Raw genomic sequence first — 24,924 nt, forward strand, 5'->3', positions numbered from 1 at the left:
TATTAGTTCTTTCTTTGTGTCTGTCTACCATTCTATTTGTTCTTTCTGTTTGTTCTTTGTTCTGCCTGTTTACCTTTCTTTCTATTTGTTTGTTCTTTCATTCGTTCCATCTTTCTCTCTGACCGTCTGCCTTTTTTTCCTTCTATCTGTTCATTCAATCTTTTTGTCTGTCGGTCAGTCTGCCTTTCTTTCTTCCTTCATTCTTCATTTCTGTCTATTGGTCTGTCTATTTCTCTGTCTGCATGACTTTCTTTCTCTCTTTCTTTCTGTTTGTTTTTCTTTGTTCTGCCATTTATTTTTTCTATCTGTGAGTCAATCTCTCTTTCTGTTGGTCTACCTTTCTTCTTCCTATCTTTTGATCTTTTCTCAGTCCATCTGTCTTCCTGCCTCTCTCTCTCTCTCTCTCTCTCTCTCTTTCCTTCCTTCCTTCCTTCCTTCCTTCCTTCCTTCCTTCCTTCCTTCCTTCCTCTTTTCTTTCTTTCTTTCTTTCTTTCTTTCTTTCTTTCTTTCTTTCTTTCTTTCTTTCTTTCTTTCTTTCTTTCTTTCTTTCTGTCTCTCGCCGTCTGATGAATCTTTTGCTCATCCCTCAGGGACAGCAGGGTTTTAATTGATTACTGCCTGGCACAGGACCAGATAAACATGCAGATTTGGTATGTTAGCAGGGGACTGTTGCTCACCCTCTCTCTCACACATAGAACTTGTTGTCAGGGGGCTTGGGTGGCACAAGGAGCCAGCGTTATGTGTCTGCAGGGACTCAACCTCGCTGAAGCCAGCCGACATCGTGGCTACTTATAGCTACGCCATAAATCAAGCTGTCAGTCTATGTCACGGTTGCTGGCGCACTCGGGTTCCAGAGCGCTCCTCTCCACACGCCCCGTGCTAAACTTTGTCTTCGAGATGCCACGAGAGCACAGCGCCGTGACCTGAGTTGAAGTCACCACAGAATGTGTTTCTAGAACAAAAACAAGAGCTGAGAGGCAGCTCAGAATGTCGGGGCATATTCAGAAGGATGTCTCGAGTTTTAACTTACACGGTCTTATGAAAACACTAATGTTAAAGTTGGAGAGTAGTGGTCACCATTAGGAAATGGGTGCACTGTAAAACTGCTTTGTATAAAAGCATCATGCCAAATGCATAAGGCCCGATTCACATCGCGTATAAAACCGTGCAGAAAACGCCAGCCGCACCGCTTTCTCTCTTCAAACGACCCGAGGGGTCTGAACGGCACTCCAAAAAGATCCATCTGGATGGTATAGTCGGGTTTAAATGAGAGTTCAAATCTGGCTCGCAACATTCCCGTTCCTGCGATCTCCACTTGATCTGAATCTGTTTGGTCGCTTCAGGCCGCTAGGGGATCATACCGCTGACTCCTCACAGGAGCAGACTAAAGGAGCTCCAGGTCAGGGGAGAACCAGGAGCTAATGAGCCGTGGCTCAGGGCAATCCCCCTCCTTCAAAACTCTGATAAACAAAGAGCAAAAGAGACGTAGAAGCAAAGTAACGCGGGTCACGCGACACCTGTTCTGTACTCCACCCCTGACTGCTTTCCTCACGGCTGACGCTCACTCCCCGCAATCCCACCGTGACCAAAGTTACGGCCTCCGTGGAGTCCATCGATTTCATGCTAAGGGAGGTTGGGGAGGTTGAAGCAGGACATTCGTATAACCCCACTGTCATCAGCCCCCTGCGGCTTTAAGCATATGGGACAAGATTGGGGTAAACAGAACAGATCCGCTCGCGGCGTGGAGGTGATGTGCTGGGCTTTCATGATGGATGCCGAGGGCAGATGAGGGGCAGGCCGAGCTCGAGTCAACCTGCCCACGGTTTCTACGCTATAAACTTTTGAGATCGGGTAACTCGAACAACATTCGGGGGTGGTCGTGACGTGCTCTTGTTCTAACATGCAATTCAATTTGTGGATTGGACCAGCTTTGATTATAAGCGTGATTACACATATATGTGCACGACACGTGAGTTGACACAGGTGCTCAGTGGCGAGATTCAAATTCAAGCGCACGCACGTGTGACAGTAACACCGTTTGTTTCTTTTGCTGCTTTATTAACATGCACTGACATGTTGACATAGTAAGTGATGTATGGAGCCCAAATCCGAGTCCCTCCCCTTTGAAATGCGATCGCGGGCGGTCACAAGAGACGCATTCGATCCGCATGTTAATACCGGGTGTAAATGTCAACGTGTCTCAGCTGACCACTTGTGAACCCGAGGCAGATGTTAATACCAGTTAACCGGTGTAAACGAGGCCTAAAACGCACGTCACCATTGAAGATCTAAACTCACGCCAACAAGTTTATGCATTCCTACCATGCTCGACTTTGGTAGCGGACCCACCCGGCCGTGGCTTGCTTCGTTCGTTCGATTAGACAAGTTAACACACAGTGCGTCTCTGATGGGTGTTGTGACCTGTTACTGTGGGGTCCTCAAGGTTTAAACCCTTCACTGTTAAGGATCAAAATGTAGATGGTGAACAAACTGTGCGATTCTCTCACTCTCACGCCAGCCCCTCTTGGGTTTTTTCAGCCGAGCTTTTTCTGTGAAAAACAATTAGAGTAAAACTGAATACCCAAGGTCCTCAGAATGCTTCTTTTTAAATAGAGCCGTCAAGGTGACTTTTCTCAAAACACCCACAGCTTCTGTTTTTTCTCTTCCCCTCATAACTCTCTCTCTCTCTATCTCAAACACACGATTCTCTCAAGCAGTTATATCCCACTGTGAAGACTATGTCCGATCAGAACACCTTTTACAGGCAGAACACACAGCAGGAGCGCTAACAGTGTGTGGCGTCCCTGTGAGCAGAAACCCTGAAGTCTCTCTGAAGTGTGTTGGGCACAGAGAGCAGCACGGCTGCCACACACACACACACACACAGACACACACACCCACACACACACACACCCACACACACCCACACACACTCCCTTCTTACCATCAGACCCCAGACAGACTGACTCCCATTCAAAGTGATCATAGGGGAAAATGTTTGACCTTAAAACATAGACTGTGGGATGAATAAAGTGGGTTCAGAAGCTGAAGATGAGTTAAGTACAATGTAAGTATGTCGCTGCATTAGATTACATATCAAATCAGATGATGTGAGAGCTTCTCTCAGAACTAATACTTTATTAGAAAATTTTGCTTTTCTTTTCTAATTAACATAAATGTCACTTGTTTAATACGTTTTATGGGTAGGCCTAGTTGACAAATATACTGTAAATGTGTCCTATTGTGGTGCGCTGGCAAAAATTAAGTATAAACGAACAATGAAGATAAATCACTCCTATTTTATTATTTATTAAGTAGTCTAAAATAAAATAGTTTAAAACTGTTTATATTTTATAATATAGAATATTTGTAAGTTAATATAATATTAACAATTCATTTTTTATATTTCACACCATAGGACACATGTATGGTATATTAGTCAACTACCTATTTATAATGAAAAAGAAATCTAATGCAGTGACATTCATGAATAAAATTTGTTAAAATACCAGTGAAAAAACTATCATATCTAATAAATAAAGATGGAATTAAGCATATTTTAGTAAGGTACAAGTACCCGATCATCTTGGTCTTTGTACAGCTATACTGTATGACAGAAAGAGAGAGAGACGGAGAGAGAAAAAGAGAGAGAGAGTCAGTCCAACTCACCAGCTTCTGACAGAAAAACACGAGACTTTTATAGCAATTGATGTCAATAGCAAAAATCTGATGTTGTCATAGCTGGACTGTGAGGTGGAAAACTAGACGTGTTATCCAGAGGGCGGGGAACAGACGTGTGGAAAAAGCCACAAGGTCACTCAGCCACTTCCTGCTGGCTCGCACACAATCTGTTGGTCAATATAAAACAACCCCAAATATTCCACCCAGTCCTTTATAATCAGGCTTGAACTCAAACCCTTTCCTACAGAGAGACCCACACATCCACCCTGTACCTCTCTCAGGCTCACGTCTTGTCCTAGTTGGGCCTCTTTCTGAGAAAGATCCGTGGTCTACAGTTAACAAAACCGTCTGAAGCACAAAACGTGTCATGACCTTGGCAATCAAAAGAATTTGCAGTACAGTGTTTATTAATGCTAGGAAGCGAACAGCTTTTCAAAAGAGAAATGAATGAAGGCTGTTCAGAGTTCGTGCCGTTGGCGTTCACGCGAGGAATTGCGTCAGTGTGCGAAAGCAAATGCCGCACAATCCAACTCTACCAAACTCTGAACTGACTCTGGACTCCGAAGATGAAAATCCAAAACAAATGACCAGCTCTGGAGAATTTCCTTTCCTGTTGAATGTCAAACTCAAACCAACTAAACGAAAGCACGCTGACAGCTGAACACTGAAACAGAAGAGAGACACAACAGATTTCTGCCTGACAACAGACGGCAGATGTGTTCATGTCCAACCGCCTCCTGGGTGTCTGTTTATTCTTGCGGAGAAAGAATCAGAAACTCTATATCAGTCCGTATGCGCACAAAGAGGCACACGATAGTTATGCGTTACGCGATACACAATTCCTGTTTGGAGAACGTGCCCATGTGTGAATGGTGTATGGCAAACCCAAGTACAATGCTTTATTTCCTTTACTTGAACATTGCAATCCTTAACTTTGCCTCTATATCACCATCTCTGTTTGAAACATGAAATTGCAGGTTACTGTATGTGCTTCAAGTGAGTTGAAGTTAAAAAATGTCAAACTGACATTTCCAGCAAAGTCATCCTCACGGCTCACTTTTAAATCATTAAGGTATGCTGACTAGAACAGGTTTAAAGGTCCAGTGTGTGATTTTTTTGGAGGATCTTTAGACAGAAATGCAATATAATCCACGTAACTGAGTGTCCAGACAGAGGTGAAGACCCTATGTAATATGGTGTTATGTTTTTATTACCTATGAATACATAGCGGGTTCCCTTGCACGGAAGTAGCCATGTTGTTTCTACAGAAGCCCTAAATGGACAAACTGCATTTCGTAAATATGTGAGCTCCTTCAGCAAAGAAGAGAAAGCGTGACAACATCTTGACGACTTTAAATTTTACTATAAAACTGCAGCAAGGTTGAAGATTTAAGATTATCCTCAAAGAAATCTTCCACAGATATAGTTAGTAATTTAAACATTCACAAGTCAGTGGTGACGATACATTCATTTTCATAAAAAATGTCAAAAAAAAATGATAAAGGTGGCGCTAAACTAATTATTATTCATGCACAGTCAACAAATAAACCACATACAGAGCATCATGACAAACTTACCAAACTTACTCAAAACTTCACCAGTTGTTTTAAAGCAGCTAAAGAATAGATATCTGTGTGAACTTGTGTTGAGTTGTTTCTTCTTGTGTTTCTTTGCCTCTTTAACTCTCTCACCACATTCTTCTCGCCCTCCAGCAGAGTCACATTAGATTGTGGACATTCTGTTCCTGGAGCAACTGCACTCAAAGCCCCCTACCACAGACCTCCAGATTCAATCTGTCTCCTACACGCACGCACGCACACACACACACACACACACACGCACACACACACACACACACACACACACACACACTTTACTACATTCTCAAGGTCTTTCCGCAACTACCAAATTTCAAATTCCTCAGCGTCTTGCACACAGTACCATGTCATTTCAAGTGTTTTTAATAGTTGTACCACACACACACACACACACAGTGTGTCGAGCATCAGGATGTTTGTTACTGTTCTCTGCAGCGTTGCGCTCCACCGCCCGTCTCTTACTCCTCCACACATCCTCGTCTCTCTCTCCCCAGGCTCGCGGGAGATGGCTGCCCAGATCTGACCTCTTCTGCTAGGGGAGGCTGGCTCCTCTCCACCTGCCCTCCCCTCTGGTCCAGCCTCCACAGATCTAGACCTGGCAACCACCCAGAACAGACTCGCTCGCTCGCTCCCTCCCACAGCCCCTCAGCGGGTGATACTGCACCGCTTAGGTGAGCGAGAGACAGTTTTGAAGAGTGACTTGTGTGGAGAGAGAGACAAAAACAAAGGGGAAAAGTTGCTCGCTCACAAACATTTATCATAGTATCCATAGTTTAAAAATCTGTTCGATAGGATAGTTTTATTAATGCTAAAAAATTAAAATATTTTGGTATATTCTTTCATTGATCGATTTATTTTTTATTTTGCTATATAATATTAATTAATAAAAAAAATTGTTTTGTTTTTGTTTATTATTATAATATATAATGACTTTTTCAATTTTCCCTTTGTTTAAGTTTTTCCAATCAATTTTACTATTTTCCAATCAAGTAAACTAAAATAACCTTAAATTAAATATGTTAGGGGGTAACTACGGCTACTTAGCATGGTCAATGTTGTGTATGAGACAGCTATAGACAGAACAGAAGAAATAACATTCTTTTAATGGCATCATTTTCACGACATGTCTGAAACTTAATTGTTCAGAAGTTATTAAGCGATCCGCCAGAGGGGGACGAGCGAGGGTGTGCTTGAGCAAATGTGGGCCACATCGGGAGAAATCCACTGCCAGCTGAACTCAGATTGATGATGGTTCCTCACAGCGGCAACAGCATCTGGTAAATGCCCACACGCAGAGAACAAACCCCTTCTCATGCAACTAATGGAACAGCCTAAATTGGTGTGTTTGGGTCCGAACCAAGAACACGAGTATCATCTGTGGCCAAGCAAGCTTAAGGGACGAGATTGATCACAATGGTACATAAAGGTATGTTGAATGTGGAGAGGTAAATGAGAGGAGAAAGTTCTGAAATGATGCACGCAAATACCCACAGAGAGAGTGAGAGAGAGAGAGGGAGTGAGAGAGGGTCCCTATGGGGCATGTCATCACAAAAGTTCAATGTGTGTTCAATGCATCTTTTTTCCTGTGGAATAATGTATAAAAAGTTTTTTTGCAAGGCCTTTCTAGCTTGACCCCGGGTCGGGAATATTTATATATGACAACCAGCCCCGGTTATCCCGATACTGCTGGGAGATAAAGAAACCCAAACACATGGAGAATGAGCGAAAGACCACAAACATCATCTGTATCACCACAGGAGTTTATCATGCATTATATATGCTTTTACAGAAGAAAACTATGATGCAACTCGATGCTGCAAATCCCCAGGGTAAACATAACCGCTCTTCCATATGTGACCCTGGACAACAAAACCAGTCTTATGGGTCAATTTTTCGAAATTGAGATTTTTAAGCTGAATAAATAAGCTTTCTATTGATGTATGAGTTGCTAGAATAGGACAATATCTGTCTGAGATACAACCGTTTACAACTCAGGACTCTGAGAGTGTATATATTTAAGGTAGGAAATCTACTAAATATCATCATGGAACAGGATCTCTACTTAATATCCTAATGAATTTTGGCATAAAAGAAAAATCAATAATTTTGACTCATACAATGTATTTTTGTCTTTTACTAAATATGTTTCCGTGCTACTTAAGACTGCTTTTGTGATCCAGGGTCACATATCATCATAAAAAGAGATCTAATATTTCTGAAATCCCTAAATCTTTTCATCCCAAGATTGTCTATCTAATGTTTCTGAATCCTCTTTGACTCTTTCTGAGCCCGGCTGAAATCCCTTTGGATGGCCACTTACGCAATTTAAATTCCCACAGCTATCGTCCTCTACCTTACCAAAACTGGTTTGAATTTCCACTATTACAGCATAAGAGAGAATATGAGCTATACAAGAGGAGTTAATCATCCCGTTGGGCTTTATTTTCTCGCAATAATGACTGGATGATTCTACATTATCCCACTTATAAAACAGAAACTTACAAATAAATAGATATTGTGATCACTTTGAGAGGGATATTTTCCTGCTGATGCACCATTAAACATGACATCCAATAAAAATCCTTTAGAATTTAAAGGGCTCGTGCATTAAAACTGAAGCAAGCCCGTTTATAATAATCACTCTTGGTGTGAAGAGCCTAAATTTGTCAATCAAACTCTGATTTTAATTTAATCAATATTGGATCATAGTTAACCAATCACAACCAAGTATTTCAAGGAAAAGAAGCACAAGATTCTTAAAGGGATAATTCACCCAAAAACAAAAGTTCTGTCATCATTTACTCACATTGGAGTCGTTCCAAATGTGTTTAGATTTCTTTGTTCTGATGAACGCAGAGAAAGATATTTGGAATAATGCTTATAGATCTCGACCCCCATCGACTCCCATAAAAATACAATGTAGGTCAAAAGTGGTTAACAGAACAAAAAAAAGGATAAAGTCATTTTTCCTACTCTTGGAGGCAATGGGTGTTGAGATCTGTTTGGATACAAGCATTCTTCCAAATATCTTTCTCTGTGTTCATCAGAACAAAGACACTTATACAGATTTGGATCAACTACAAGGGGAGTAAACAATGACAGAATCTTCATTTTTGGGTGGAGTATCACTTTAAGTTAGTCCCCTGTCAAGACGTCCCGAGTCAGTTTAAGCCGAGCTCTCTATCCGTGCCCCATCAGGTCTGACCCCCTCCACCCCGCAGCGAGCTCTCAGGGCTGATTAGTGGTCCTCTGAGCCTCTCCTGGAGGTTCTGCCTGCCTGCCCACCGTCAGTCTAATTGCAGCCAGCACAGCCGTGTCCCTCGGGAGCGCTGGTGTGAAACCCAGATATGATATGTACCATTAACTAAACGGCAGAAATTCCCATGCACACGCCAACTTGGCTTCGGTCGGCACCGCAGGCACTATCTGCCTCTGGGATGAAGAAAAGGAGAAGAAGAGAGAGAGGGGTGATGATGGACTGATATATCAGTATTTGGTTGTTTAAGATGATCAGCACTGTGGAAAACAGAGCCGCTTGACCAATTAACAGAAGCGTTAGCTTGCGCTTGCATCATTTTTGCCAGTTATACAGACAGCGAGAATATAATGAACATATTTTGGGATATTTGTTAGGGAATTAGTTGGCATTGTTTAAAATAAATTGTGTTTTTTATTTTGATGGATCCACTAACAAGGAATGAGATTTATATACTTGTATTCGTTATAAAACCGTCAACACCACATTATCTCTTGCGTTCTCTCGCGTTCTCTCCATCCTCTCATCTCTCTCGTCCTCCCTCTCTCTGCATGCTTTAATCAGAAAAGGTCTCATGACATCTCTCTCTCTCTTTCTCTCTGTCTGTCTGTGTGTTTCTCTGTCTACATTCCTTTGGCTCCTGCTCTCTTTCTCTTCTCCTCAGGCATCTTTGTAAGGAGAGCTCTGTGTAAAGGAGACAGCGCCCTCTGTCTGCTGCTAAAGGAACAGTGGAAACCATTGTCCAGAAACACGACAAAGAAATTCATCTGCCTCAAGGCATCTTCCCTGACAGCTAAAACGCTCATAATTCAAGGCCCTGCCTCCCGAGAATCACAAGATCAATTACATTAAAATCCCCCCTAAATTGGCGTCACACTGAACGCTGAGGTTTGTGAAACACTCCTCTGGCTAGATGACTGATGGGGGAGAGAATAAATCGGATGATGGTAAGCGATAAATTGGAAAAGTCTAAACCCACGAATGGAAGAAATAATAAAATGACACATATACGCATATCTGTCCGTGTCAAACTGCACAAAATCAATGTTTTTCCCTTACACACTAACACACAACACATCTGTAGATAAAGTGTGCAATGTTTGTGGCACTAGATTCACCAAAATGAACAAAGACGGAGTTCCCAAACAAAGAGAAAGTACTCAAAACAAACGCTATTGGTTAAACAAACAACAAACAAAATAAACAAACAAACCTCAAACAGCCATGTTATTACAGCAAGATATAGCTTTGACTGACTAATATTGAGGCTCAAAATGTCATTTCTGAACAAACTTAAGCAATTAAATAAATGAAACAAAGCCTTACAATTCACATGGCTTGGGATGAAATTATAAAAGGCAGTGTGGTAACAGACGTCTCTCTGTGTGTCAAGTACTTCACGCTCCGGATCAATAAAAGAGATTAAACGTCCTCCTGTCACTTACATTGTGCATACATCCCTCATATATTCAATGATACAGAGCACGCCCGCAAACACCTACGGGTCAGCGTGACAGAGAAAACCCCTCGGATCAATACTGCTCTTCATCTTCATTTAATTCCATCTTTTGTCTGACATCTTGGCTCAGACTATAAGAATAAAGGACAGCCGTGGCTAAGTGCTGTTTCATTACACATTTGTCCTGCCCTGTTTCTCTAGCTCTAGGACAGGAGAGGTGCAGTGACGAGAAGCTGCCATAGAGGGGCGATATTTCCCATCAGATATGACTCCTGTCTGTCTCTCTTCTGACTCCATCATTCACTTGTCTTTCTCTCTTGCATGCCCGTGCATTTGCTAAAGTGCATGGATCGTGCTGTAAGAGTTTCCACAAACACGCATACAGGGATAAAAAGCGCCATGTCAGATATACAGTTGGCAAATGTAAGCTAGTGTAAGCTTCTCAGTCACAGACGCGGTCAAGAAATCTTTATCGGCACGATTGACAGCATTTACAATATTGCCAAAACATATTCGGTATATATCAACATAGAAAACAAACAGGGTGATGTATATACGGAAATGGACACATGCGTCACATGGAGTAATGGATCCCCCATTAGTGTGATTTATGACATGTGATTTTTTTATTGACATTCTGGTGACTTCACATTTCTCTCTCTCACAAAAAACACACACACACGCACACAGGCACACACAGAACTGCTGAACAAGAGGACCAGTGTGCATAAAGCTGAAAGAGAGAGAGAGAATTTGAATTTTGAATCCATAATTACCACAATTGCTCCTCTAAAGTAATAAAGTCAACAAGATTAAGGAGCATAATGACATCACAAAGAACAAAACAATTCACCTTCACATACTCCACACAAAGCACCATATCAGCTCAAGAGTAGAAAGGTCATCCATGGCCTTATAAAAACAGAAATCAATAAGAATTCTGGATTTGATCAAAGTTTGAAACCAGACGTTAACATCATCACTAGACTGCTGTAGAGAGAGAGAGGAAGTCATCACACAGCTAGAAAAACCTTCCGGCACTTACAGTAGTTGAGCTCCCACAGCATCACCCCTCACATCACAGCTCTTCCATCTATCTACACACCAACTGTTTCAAACTCTCTACCTGTCTGTCTGTTCAATGTTCTCCATTTCTGAGTCCATCCTTAATAAAACTCTTTCTACACTTTTCAAGCCCTTTTTTAATTCGGTTACAGTGTCTACCTGTGGAGGATGTGACCGAAATCTTACCATCATGCTTAGAACAAATGATTATTCAACAAAGATTAGATTCAATTGAATTAAGATTTGTTTCTATTTTATTTCAAACACCTGCGCTGCGAAGCCTCTGTTTGTGATATTCAGTTCACAGGACTTAACAAATAGAAATGACTTCATCAAATTTGACGTCTTTGATTTGGTGTGTGATTGATTATATTATTAACTATTCACGACAAAGGAATAAAAGTCGGCATCAACGCCAAAGGAGTTACAAACAAAAGACTGAGACAGTTCAGGTTTTGACTGAACAATAGCCAACACGCACACACGCATGGACACACGCACAAACACACACACACATTATTCACACAATTGAATGCTATATTATTGGTGCAAGTTGCAACGTTTCACATTGTAGCCATAATAACAAGTTCTTCCTTGTCTTGACTTGTTTGCCACACATCCCACTTCGTATTTCCGCATTACGCCACGTTTCTTTGTCGCACTTCTGTGTAAATATCCTTAAGCGGTTCTGCTCACAAACAGCCACACAAATATATCCACCGGCGCATTATTAACTGTACAGCAGAATGTATGAACACCAGCCGGCCTTATGGAGTTTCTTTCTTCATTTTCTTCTTCTTCACCATCTATCTAAACATCCGTCTCCTCGCCAGGTAATAACAACAAGCGCTATAATTACAGCATTGCTGGAATGCAGAACACTACCGAGGGAACTTTAACTCGATGTTGTTCCAGACCAACATGCTCTGACAATCGGCTGCACACACACACACACGTGCAGACGCACCACACAAGCACCTGTTGCGTCTCCTGTGCCGCATCACTTCCGCGTGTTTGCTTAAAGCCTTGCTTCCAGGCCTCCGCCTGCTCTAAATGGGTTTTTAAAAAAGCCTCCGTGGACGTAGAGGCAAATAAATGGAGGACCACACCGGCAGTCCAGCGAGTCCCATTCATAGAGGCCGTGTTTGGGTTGGCTGGCTGAAAGACGCGTGATTTACAATGGATCAACACAGCCGTCCGGCCCGGGACGAGCAGAGCGGCCCCCGCTGTGTCATTGGGGGTCAGATGGTAAAGATGCGCTTCAACACCCGACTCGCTGTACCGGGTGTTGCCGACGGTTGTTTGTTTTGCTCCGCAGACTCTCGATATCACGGGTTTCGGAGAGGTTCATGGTCCGCTGAGCAGCATCTTTGATCTGCTTGGCTCTCTGACAAACATTCCCTGCCCCGTTAATCCTCATTAATGGCAGGGTTAGATTCCATCTTTTCATCGTGCAACTCGGAGAGAGAGGAAGGGGTGCTGGGAGGGAGGTGGTTAAAATAAGAGAAGGGGGAGAGATGCAAGTGTTGATGCAAAACATTACAATCGCTACCAAATGCTACACACGCCCGCTCTGGATCAACGGGACCCCCGTCCTGTCAGTATAAAATTGAAATGTATATATGTAATATAGAAACATTCTCACTATTTTGTCTGAACTTTTCCTTTTAGAAAGAAAGAGATTGTAGAAGCATGCGATAAACATCACGTCAGCAGGTTATAGACGGGCAAAAAGGGAACTGACAGGCACATTCAGGGTTTATTCCACAAAAGCTTCACTTGGGAACTGCGTGTGAATCTGGCTGCGAGCGTGTGAGGGGTCTCTAATAATGCCATAATGTTGCGGCAGCCGAGTGGGAAACCTCAGTCTTAAACGGATCCCCCGCTAAACGCCGAACAAAAGCTCTCTGAACATCCTGCCGCCTCCTCAGAGCCCACCACGACTCGGACACACGCAGGTCTCTTTTCCCATTATGTAGTCCATTCAGTGTCTGATCTCACACAAAACCGCAGGTTCCTCTATTGCACGTGTTGTCTAAGAAACCTTTCATCCAGTCTTTATTTACACTCGGATTACCCACATTGATGAACAGAATGGGCTTTTTCGGGTGTGCCAATATGACATCACGTTTAAACAAGGGCACTGTCATTATCAAGCCTTGGACGTCATTATCGCTGTTTTACTTTGAATCTCAGCATTCAAATCCACAGGATCTTCTATTGCACGTGTTGTCTGAGAAGCGTTTGTTTCAACATTTATTTACACTGGGATTACCCATATTGAAGAACAGAAAAGGCTTTTTCGGGCGAGCCAACATTACGTCACGTTTAAACAAGCGGATTGTCATATAAAGCCATGGATAAAAGAAAAAATGAAAAAGGTAGCAATATTCGGGAACGAACTTGTCACTACAAGCACTCACAGCTAAACAGTCGTCTCCTGAATGTTCCTAAATCCATCATGATGCCATTTGCTAAATTTTGTGTTTCACATTAATGAGAAACTTTTTTGAAGTTAATTTACAAAAACAGATAACTCATCTGATTTAAAAAAACATGTTTTTTATTATTTTATCACGCTTTTTTGTGTTTTATTGTATTAGTTAGCTATATATTTTTCTAGCTATGATTACTTAATCGAAACAACCAAACTGCAGTTTGAGCGATACTACTTGGAATGCCAAAAAACTATATTTGTTTCAGTTTTTTAAAAACCGAAGAACTGGAGAACGGAAAAATGTATATGGAAGTCTTTGCCAAAGTGTATAATTTGACAAGCAAAATGTCAAATTATTTACAAAAGCAGCACAACTCAATTCAATAAACCATATGATATAGTTAGACTTTATTACATCTTAACATTTATATTCAATGTAACTATCAAATATCTATTTTCTATACAAAAAACACAGCAACACGCTAATCTGGAACCATAACCCACGCATTGTGTTACCAGGTCAGAGCGGCAGATTACTCACGCTACCGCCAATTGCCCCCCAAAATCTTGTTTAAGAGAAACCCTCTTTTAACCCAAACACCCCATTTCCCTCACTCAAGCCGTCAGCTCTCTTCCCAGGGCTCCCCAGATCCGCACCCTATCGCACCGTTAAATGACTCCATTGAAGTCCTGTTTGCTCAAGTGGGCCCGGCCAATTATCTCCCAGATTTCAGAGCTTTTAATTGCACCAATTAAAGGCGCTGTGAGGACCGGGGCAGCGGGGTCACTTTCTCGTCTAGCGAGTGTGTGTGTGAAACTAAACTGTGGGGAAATTGTGTTGCAATTGCTGCGAGAACAAGAAAACATGTGAGGGGAGAAAATGAGAGTGTTTTAGAGAAAGCGCGGCCATATGTGAGTGTGTGTGTGTGTTTGTAGGCTCAAGCAGGATTTACGCAGCTATTACAGCAGTCTATTACCAGCGTTCTGCTAGTGGCCTCGCAATCTCCTTATAGCTCGCCCGCTAAAGCCTCAACGCGTCCAAATGTGCAAGAGAATGGTCGCTTCTTCGTCGAATTCCTTGCTGTCTCTTCAGTGCTCCCTCTGTCATATTCACATTCACAACAAAGATTGGGCTACAAATGCGTCTGATATACACAACTATTTATAAGTACACACACGTCTGAAGGCCCTCTGTACGGTATTCAGTGAAACATTGCAACTGCCTGAGGTCAAGTCTGGTGTTGCAGAAATGCTCATATAGAAAAAGTAAAGTAAGCAATTACTCTTGTTTTTCTGTCATTTAATTACAGTTACTTTTGATGTAATTAAACAAAATACTTTGTGTAACGCTTGTGTGAGTAATAGTGGCAAAATTTCAAGCCGAACTTTAAAATACGTCCTTTCATGAATATTACTCACATTTGTAATACTTTCATCAGTTAATAATACTACTTTGTGTGGTTATATTATTTATTTGAATGAATTCATAGAGCCGTTTCATGTCTGTCCTTGAATCTCTTAACTAATCAAGGTTGATTTAGGATATAGGAAGGAATTAGTAGGAAGTAATTTAATACTTTTTGGAGAGAGTCTTTGGTACAGTAATCCAATTACACTATTGAATATGTCATTAGTAACTTTTACTTTATTACTTTTGAGTAACTTATATGATAATATGAAACGGAATAAATCATGCATTTCAAATACATGTATGTTTCCTATTTATAGTATAAATGAACCCCAGTTAAAGGAATAGTTCACTCAAAAATGAACAATGGCCCAATGACTTTTAATATATGGACACAAAAGCAAAGCAAGTGAATGAGCACTGCCAGTTCGGTTCCCAACATATTCTTCTTTCGTGTTCTACAGAAGAAAGAAAGTCATACAGGTTTGAGATCACAAGAGTAAATGATGAGCGATTTTTCATTTTGGGTGAACTAACCCTTGAATTAATAATGGACAATATAATCTTTCACCTATTTTAATAAATGTATCATGTTAGTGAATTGAACCCTGTTGTAATGTGTTCTTCTTTTGTTTATGTATTCACGCCTCCAACTCTTTATTTTCATTTTCCACTGAACCAGAATAAGAAGAGTTGTGTGTTATTTAGTGCCTTACACAATGAAGTGTTGCTACAGAACAGCTTTAATAAAATAAAGCTCGCAGGCGATTGGCTGAAACCCAGCCAATGAAAGCTGTGCCCTGCAGATCTTATGAGCATAACTATAGAATGGAATTGTCTCTGTCTGTGGGCTCGAGACACCAAAGACAAAACTAGTGTAGACAAGAATGGTGTTTTCATGATCAATAATTGCCTATCCCCGCTAAGTGTGGTGTTGATATATATGTGTACACACACACACACTCTGCCAACATGAGTTTGGCTCCAAGTTCATTTAGGGCTTAAAACCAGCAGAACGATGGACTTCATCTCTTCCTCCGGCCGTCAACAGCTCTCAGAAACCCCGCTGAGCATCAAACCGGTCCTGCTGCCCGGGCCACACTCACACGACTTAACCATCATCAAGACACCCAAACTTGCACATCATTATCAGACAGCAAGGGGGAGAGATTCACACACTCGGCTTTTATCAAGTACAAGGCTTCAAATATTAAGCAGGACTTCACAGCAAGGGGTTTCAAGCGCACACACTCGAATACCCGCAATAACAGGCTATATCTTCAAAATCTCTCCTCTCTCCTGAAAAGCCCTCTAAATCTTAGACACATAAGCACAGGGCCTGTGGCACAACTGATTAATGTAGGGGAATAACCCTTAATTCTGCTAAAGAGCCGATGGGGAATCTTCTCCTCACACCCAGAGGTGAACACAAACACACATTCGCAAATTAACAGCTGGCAAGAGAAGTCACATACAGCTGTGTTTACACTGGGTCGACGCCATACTGCACTGACAATACATCACGGCGCCGAGTGACAGAATGTATGTGTTATTCTACCGGAACGTTCACCGCCACTGTTTTTACGGGAGCAAAATTTCGCTATTCGGAGATGTGGGCACGGTACGGCTGAAAATCTGATGTGAACGCAAGAGGTAAGTGCTTTGCCGCCACACTGCAACTTATTAACATCTTAATAAAGATTGAATTTCAGGTACGACAGACGAGAACCTGCTAGTGTCCAATACTGCCGCCCTAGTGGTAACACTCAAAATACGACATGTACTTACATCACATTTTTTTAATGGTGCGGTGTGAGAGAATTGCTTAGCTATAGACGCTTTCAAAGCAACGACATAAACAATCGTTACTGCGCATGTGTGCTTTTGTGGCCCAAATTTATAACAAATATTAGAGCCCTGTAGATTATTTCTGGATACAAACAAAAGAAGTAATAAGTAAACTACATTAGCTAGCAAGTTAAAAGTATGTCTAGCCAGTATTATTTTGGGATACGCGACCCATTTGACAAATTCTTTATTTAATAAAATTGAAATACATTTTGTTTATTTAACATAATTATTATAAAATAAAAAATTAATCCAAATTAATATGAATCTAAATTAAATTAAATAGTTTTATTATTAGCCACTAACCAGACCGTTCAATACAATCAGACCGGAAGTTAACTCAGGGTCAGAGGTGTGAGTCCGATGAACCGTCTATAACAGTCGCCGCTAACAGACTTTAAATGACTTTAAAATGACAACACAGCATCAGACAGCTGTTCCTCGGCATGTAATGGACCGCGCATCACATCAACACATCTGTTTGCGGTCTAATTTTAGCATTCCTCTCGATTTGTTTGAGATGCACCCGACGCGTTTGCCGATCGCCGTCTTTGCGTGTGGACAGGACGCCAATATGCGAGTGTGCGTGTGACTGACAGACGCTGACGCATGTCAAAATGCACAGCTCAGGTGATGAACCTACAGACACGCCTGTTGTCACTCAGACACGCTGTGCCCTTCAACAAGAGAATGGCAGGAGGCCAGACATTTCACAACACTTCACATGCTGGACCTTTAATCAATGAACGCAGCCTCCCAATCTGACGGCTGTGTTGAAATAGTGGCCTATTTTAGAGAGCGCACACCAGGTGTTGGAGCTTCTTTTGAGAAACCGAACAAGTCACACCGTCCCTCTGATTACTAGCTAGAAAACATCTGCAATCTAGAGCTCCAGCGCATGTAAAATAAGTGCAATGAGTAAGCAAAATTTTTTTTCACATAATTTCCTAGCGGGTGCATTAACTTCTGTACATATTGTTATAATACTGAGAGAGCAAAATATTCACTTACATTCATTTGTGACGTATCACTTTGTAGACTCCATTTATATGTGGACAGCAATTATAAGCATGTGCACAAAACAAACAATATTTCAATGAAATTTAAAAAAAGAAATAATTGTGATTGATCTATGCATTGATTAGCTCATTGATAACCATTGTAAGTCATTTTCTGTCAGTGTTTTGTTGTTTGTTTTTGTTAAGAGTCAATTCAGTCAAAAGTCTAAATTATTTTGTTTCAATAGACCTTAAAGGGATAGTTTCCCTAAAATGAAAATCATGTTTTTTTTCACACCTGTGTCACTCTTTTTTTCTGCAGAACACAAAAGACAACATTTTGAAGAATGATGTAAACTTTGAACAACATTGATTGATTGAGATATTTCTCAAAATAATTGATTTGGTGTTTGGCAGAAGAAATAGTCATTTACATTACTATCCTATTAGGGCTGCTCGATTATGACAAAAATAATAATCACGATCATTTTGTCCAATATTGAGATCACGATCATCTAACACGATTACTCACTGACTTTTAAACCTATCTTTTGGAATAAAAGGAAACTGGTCTTTTAAATTCAACCGAAAAATAAATGAAAGAAAAAGCAAATCTGAGCGCTGTAAAGGAATGGGGTGCGCTGTGGATAAATACCACAAGACAAGAGAGGATTCTTGCAAAATGGAATTGAGTACATTAATCGTTTAACCTCGATTCTTTTGTTTTTGTAATTGTTGAAGAACAAAATTGACGATTATGGTAAATTTTCGATTAATTGCACAGCCCTAATTCCTATTTACTTGCATGTAAGCCATTTTTTTTCAAATTACAAAAAAACGTGTGTACAAAATAACACCAAAGGAAATAGCTGAACAAAACTCTCTACGTCAGGTCAGGCAACGGGCACCGCTACACCCCTATCAGTCACCAAAAGACAAAGTGTGTACAAGCAGATCCCAAAAGCCAACAAAGGACTTTGAGGCCGTGTCAGGAAGAGAGAGACAGAGGTGGCATCACAGTGATCTGAAAAAACAAAGAACAACCACACAGCAAACCCAGATGCAGGATCGTTTTTGATTCCTATATTTGATGGTGTTGGGGGAAACCTGTTGCATTGTGGGGGAAAATGTGAAAGGATGTATTCAGATTTGCATGTATGACTACCACCAGGATGACAAAGAGAGAAACAAAGTGTGTGTGGCGTGGATGATGGGGATTGTGTATATATGTGTGTGTGTGTGAAGCGCGTGCTCGGGCAGGAGAGGAAGGTTGGCTTGTGCAGGTGGGCTGTTGACGGTTTTATCTCTCCGAATCAGCTTTTGAGAGCTTTCCCAGAGCCTTGGCCACAAAAACACGACTGGTGTCTGCAGCTTCTCATTCCAACCCAGAACTGAAACATTTCATTAAATGAATCAACGTCTTAATCAACTGTCCCCCCCCCACCCCGTCACATTCCAGATAGCGGTGAAAAACTGATAGAGACGAAATAAAGAGAGACGCGAGAGGGGAAAACCCTGTGGTTTGAGGCAAGAACGGGGCTGAAAACATCAAAAAAGCTCAACAGCCAGTTCTTGATCCATGATCTGACCCTGTTCCCTTCCAGAAAAAAGAGGGCTTTTGGCGTGCGTTTCCACGATTCCTCTGGCGTGATCAAAGAAAGCGGCTGTAAACAAAGCCATACTCTTTCTAAACAAATTAACAATGGACAAAATCCTCAAAAACGCTTCCTCTAGGATATTTACAGCCCCATGCAAAGCTCATCTTCAAGTGTGCCTACAAATGTTCAAAAGCGTCACGTGACCGCAGAACAAATGGGAACGATCAAATCTGTACGCGGATGCAACATGGAGGCCCGTCTGCAGAAAGACGAGCCGAAGATCAGGGCTGCTCTCGGAATACCCGTTTAAAGGAGGGGGGCGTTGTGATTTCATCAGGAAGACAATTGAAGACCGGGGTTAACCAATGAAAGCGCAGGTTCCCGTGGACCCTCTTAACCTCAGATGAAAACTCAATAGGCCTGAAGGCAGACGTTACCAAGAAAGAAGACATTGTGTCACACATACACGTCTGTACATTACATCTCACGGACAGACTACTTTGAGAATGACCAGAGGAGCCCAGAGATTTATACTTGGCTTATACATTTACACAACCGGCGTATCAATTAAACCTGAACGTATACAGTCGCTTGAAGCCAGAAAAGGTCACGCCAAACACAAACGGATGCATAATATCTTAACTTAGCATGTACAGCCACTGGGAGACAGAAATAGTCAAGTTAAACACACAAAATGAACAGGCGACACATGAAATAAAACCCTCAGCCAGCGTTTATACACACGACAGAAGATATTGCTTCCCACTGTCTGTTCCACAGTTGATAAAAGCTCTTCGGCATCTAAATCTTCACGTGTTGGGTTAAACGACACCTGTTTATATTTTTGTGGTTAGAAACTATTTTGGCAGAGTCATGGGCAGACAAGAATTTTGTGTCTTATCGTACCGGAGGCACAGAAAAGGTCGCTTTACATTACACAAACACACACAAAAATCCAAACTGTGCCGAGAAGCAATAAAGCAAGAAATATAATAATCACACAAAACAAAAAGTTTGTGTACATAGGAATGAGCACTCACAACACATTAAATACACACAGATACTTCTGCAAAATATTATGAAAAGTATTTCATTTTAGTAAAGTTTAATTACATCAACATTGAAACAAAGTAGAAGCATTAAAAAGTTAGCAATGCAACAAATGCACATTTACAGTAACGGAGTAGAAACTTTGGAGATGAAGAGACACATTTGCAAATGTTCAGGACACACATGCAGCGCAACTTTCTCGAGATGTTGACCTATAACCAAACTTTCACAGCAAAATAATACGTGCAAAGAATATTCAGAGAAACCTATAGGCTACGTGCAGCCGTAAAGAAGACGTGGAGAAAGAAATATACATGCGGCGCGTTTTAATGCACGAAAAATATTTTCAAATTACAGTCGGCTTTACACTTTAAAAAAGCGCACTAAACTCACAAACTGTCAATCATATTTTAGCTTTGACCAATTACAAGTTTTTTCGAGGCAAACACTGCATGCACGAATAGAATACATTTACGTCCTAAATTCAGAAGGTGTCCCACAACTCTCGGCTCAGAGACTAAAGGCCGGTAAGTGTTTTAAATCGTTTAAGAATCTCGATATAACCTTGACTATTTGAAAGGTAATTTGAGCCTAACAAAAACTATACGATTAACTGGATATACATGTTCTACATATGAAAGTCTGAATGATACGCATTCAAGAATATGCATTCAATAAGCATAATTTGGAAAACGTTTTACTCTCTGCACGTTTCTCGGCGAAGAACAAAGTTTTCTGCGCGTTGTGAAGTTAAGTTCTGACATTGACCAGAGCGCAAAAGCGCAAAGCTTCATCAACAAACGTGCAGATTTGATAGAATAACTGAACTTCTTACTTGTTTGCCGATCTCACACGATCTCTCCGTTCAGCGCACGTCTCCAAAGTTCCTCTAAAGTCCCACAACTGGAGTCCTGAGACTTGAACCTGGCGTTCTGCTCTACGGGATGTTCTTCGACTCTTTTGAACCTCACACAAAGTAGGAGTTACTTCTGAAGATATGCAACAATTCCACCTCCGATAAATGTAACTCGCCACCTGAGTTTTCCGCGTTTTTCTGTCTTTCGTGCGCTTAAGAACTAAAGAACGTACTCCTCAAACAGTCCGGCGCAGCCCATTGCAAAAAAGTTCGGCGAAAAACACTCGATTTGAAGTTTAAAATGTTCGAAGCGCTTACCGAGATGCGTCTCGATGCAACAGGTGTCAATTAAACGTTTGATCGTTTGACAAGAGCGCAAACTCGAGGCACGCGTCCCGCTCGCAGTGCGCAACAGGCGACTGGAGTGACCAAAGCCTTTTCCTCCTTATTAGAGAAATTAGTCGTAGACAAAGGAGTCTGGAGTCAGTCAGTTCATCTAATGCATCTGATGCACTCAGCCCTGTCCTGCAACACAACACAACTTCACACAAACTTTTCTTTCGTTCCTTCCTCCAGCATTTAATCCTCTCCTGCCGTTTGCGGAGGAAATTTGGAAAGCTTTACAAACCCAAACTCTCCCCCCTCTTCTCTTCCCAGAGGCAAAAGGTGTCACTGCACTGTTTTTAAACTAAAGCCCGGTGCTTAAAGAAAGAACTATAAAAGCAGACGACGATGAAACTCAGTTTCAGTCCGCAGGCAGGGGGTGAGAGACTGAATGAGTTTTCACTAGTTTGTGCGTTGCCTACTCACGGGCCTGCCCATCTCTCCAGATCCGAAACAGGGGAGGGAAGGAAGGCTGAGTGCTCCACGAGCCCGACGGGCACGCGCATTCCTATTTGACGAACACTTGGACTAGTGTCCCGTCGCAGGAGTAAAACCACTGCTCCTATTAGTCAGCCAATAAACTTGTAGTAATTAGCTATTATAAGATTGATGTGTTTTATGTGACAGGCCTGGTCATGCTTTGAAAATCAAAACAATACACTGCATTTCAAAAGAAAACACCATGGAGATAATTATAAATAGATTTAAAATTATATACATATATGGAAAGGAAGCTGTCAATATACTTGTGTTATAGTTTTTAGTAATTCCCAGTTTTATATAAAAGTATAGTTTAACAACATGGCAAAAGAATGACAGACAGAGTAGATAGATAGATATAGAGTAGATAGATAGAGATCTATATAGATATAGAGTATGTAGATAGAAAGTTAGATATAGATTAATTATTTTTCTGTTTATATTGAGATGTATATATATAGATTTTTACTTATAGACTTTTAATTTTATTCTATCTTATTTTTTTTATCTTAATCTGTATTTCTGCATGTTTATATTTAATCTTGTGCTTTGGCAATGTAAATTTTCTTTTATCATGCCAATAAAGCTCCTTTCAATCTTGAATCTATAGATCTAGAGTAGATAGATGGATAGATAGAGATCTATATAGATATAGAGTATGTAGATAGATAGACAGCAACTAGTTCTCAATACTTATATACTTTAATTCTTAAATTATAAACAAAGCATGTTTGTTTGGTTTTCAACGACAAAAGAATACTTTTATAACAATAAACACAGGCATTATTTAACAACATGGTTTTGAATGACACAACTCGTGATCTGCTGCAGTAATTTGCCTCAGTTCTCTCAGTTTTTAACTGCGCACAGATTGCAGAAGTTCAGCGAACGCCGAACGACTCTTTCGGATCAGAGCTTTGAGGGGGCGCAGTCACGTTCACATATGGAGCGTCTGAACGAACGGTGGATGACAATGGAAGACAAACACGCGGTGGAGCGATATCGGGTTTCAACATGTGAAGATTCTGCTTTAACGAGCGTAGAGAGGCCAGCGGGTCAGACCCGACTCCATTTCTCCAGAACACACATTCTGAAGGGCTCGTCTCACACATGGGCCTGATCTACCGCTGCGTGCCCACCTCTGACATCTGGAGCTCTCTGCTGGCAGACAGTGTGAAAGATTATGACAAAAGTATCGATAACATCTCAATTCGCCAAGCTTTTTCCCACCCCAATTTCAAAGAAGAATGTATAGTTTCTAAACGTCTAAACGGAGGTGAAGGCTTTATAAGAGACCTACTGAAGTAGCATTACGCGTGGACTTTTGGGGTCGTCGTGGGAATGAGAGGCTTGCCTCCCTCACATCTGCCACGGCGGATCCAAGCATAACGTGAGCACGTCAATACAGACGAGAAACGCAACGTTGTGTTTTTTCAGACGAACATCCCGCGACCCGCACATAATGAAACCCAGCTCTGGTCCTCGGGCTCTGACTCGCGTCCAAAACTCTTCTCAGAACTGCTCCATTCATTACCAGTTTGAGAAATGAGCGCGAGCTTGTCTTACTCATCGAAAAACGGCCATTTTAGTGCTTTTCGAGAATCTGCATCGATAAGGTTTCGCAGGAGCGGCGTCTGCTGCTCTTCGTGTTTGATTGGGACTTTCAGACATTCCTTTGTGTGATATTCTCCTGCCGTTTTATCAACTGCTGTTTGAAGCTCCAGGTAACGTCGTCCTCCAGGAACCTGTCGGAGCTTGTAAAGGCCCTCGCATGTCTGTTTCTTTCTTACGCGTTGGATGTGCGTGCGCGAGCGTAATAATGGCCTTGTAATTAGTTGTTTAACGCTCTACAAGACTGTTAATTTCAGCGAGGTCGCTTCTAGACCCAGTGATTTACACTAAAGGTAAATCCCAGTGTGAGTCTGCCTGTAATTTGTCGATATGCTCTCCAAGACAAATCAGCGTCAGCAGAAAAGAACTTTCTGACTCTCGGCTGTTTCGTACAAGCTATCATTAGCGGTGTTTGCCAGGCCAAGAATCACTATTAGGGACTTTGCACATACGGTTCGAAATATTCGTATGCGTTTTTCTCGTATTTGGCGCTCGTTTGTACGGTGTCTCTGAATTTTCAAAACGCCTATAAAAATGCTCGCTACAGATGCGAAAAACGAGCCCAAGCCTAAGTCTGAACTTTTTTATGACAGGAGGCAGTGTGTAAATGTGATTGACACAACGTGAGGTCTTATTTATTTTTAAGGGTGCGAAAATTTCGGACTTTCTTCAAAATATCTTCTTTCATGTTCTTTCAAGGAAGAAAGTCATACAGGTTTGAAATGAGGGTGTGTAAATGACAGAATTTATTTTCGTTTTGAAGGTGAACTACTCCTTTAAGATGTATACGCAACCACTTAGCGGCCTAAAAGTCTACCTCATACAAACGTTTCTCTATGCACGGTCACGTAGTAAGATCTATGTTTGTCAAAGCAAACTTTGCTTATGATAATGCCATTTCTAAGAAATACGAACAAACCGTTCAGCGCGTCCGGCCGCAGGACACGGACAATGTGGAGCATTCACGTAAGTGACGGAGACGTGTTTTCTTATGACCTTCATGTAGTCAGCGTTGTGAAAAAGGCGTTTTTTCCGTGCCTCTCCATCCTATGGACATGACGTTTATTTTAGGCGCTTGCTGTTCTGTATTTCGATCTCTCTTCTTGCTTTTTGCAATCAGTGTGCTTTTGGGCACTACGGCTGAAACCACATCGTTTCCACACCCACACACGGACCTCTTATCCTCGGTGCCTCT

The 24,924-nt window shown here is 41.4% G+C and overlaps 1 protein-coding gene across 1 annotated transcript in view; it reads right to left on the minus strand.

Moving 5' to 3' along the window:
* wnt5b (wingless-type MMTV integration site family, member 5b) overlaps nt 1-22,090 on the minus strand; it is a 61,239-nt gene extending 39,149 nt beyond the window's left edge. Inside the window, exon 1 of the mRNA XM_056748574.1 lies at nt 21,234-22,090. The gene's annotated coding sequence lies outside the window, so the exon portion shown is untranslated. The remainder of the gene's footprint in view (nt 1-21,233) is intronic.
* Between the last annotated feature and the right edge of the window lie 2,834 nt (nt 22,091-24,924).

This window comes from Triplophysa dalaica, chromosome 5, assembly GCF_015846415.1.
Source record: "Triplophysa dalaica isolate WHDGS20190420 chromosome 5, ASM1584641v1, whole genome shotgun sequence".
Classification (NCBI taxonomy): Eukaryota; Metazoa; Chordata; class Actinopteri; order Cypriniformes; family Nemacheilidae; genus Triplophysa; species Triplophysa dalaica.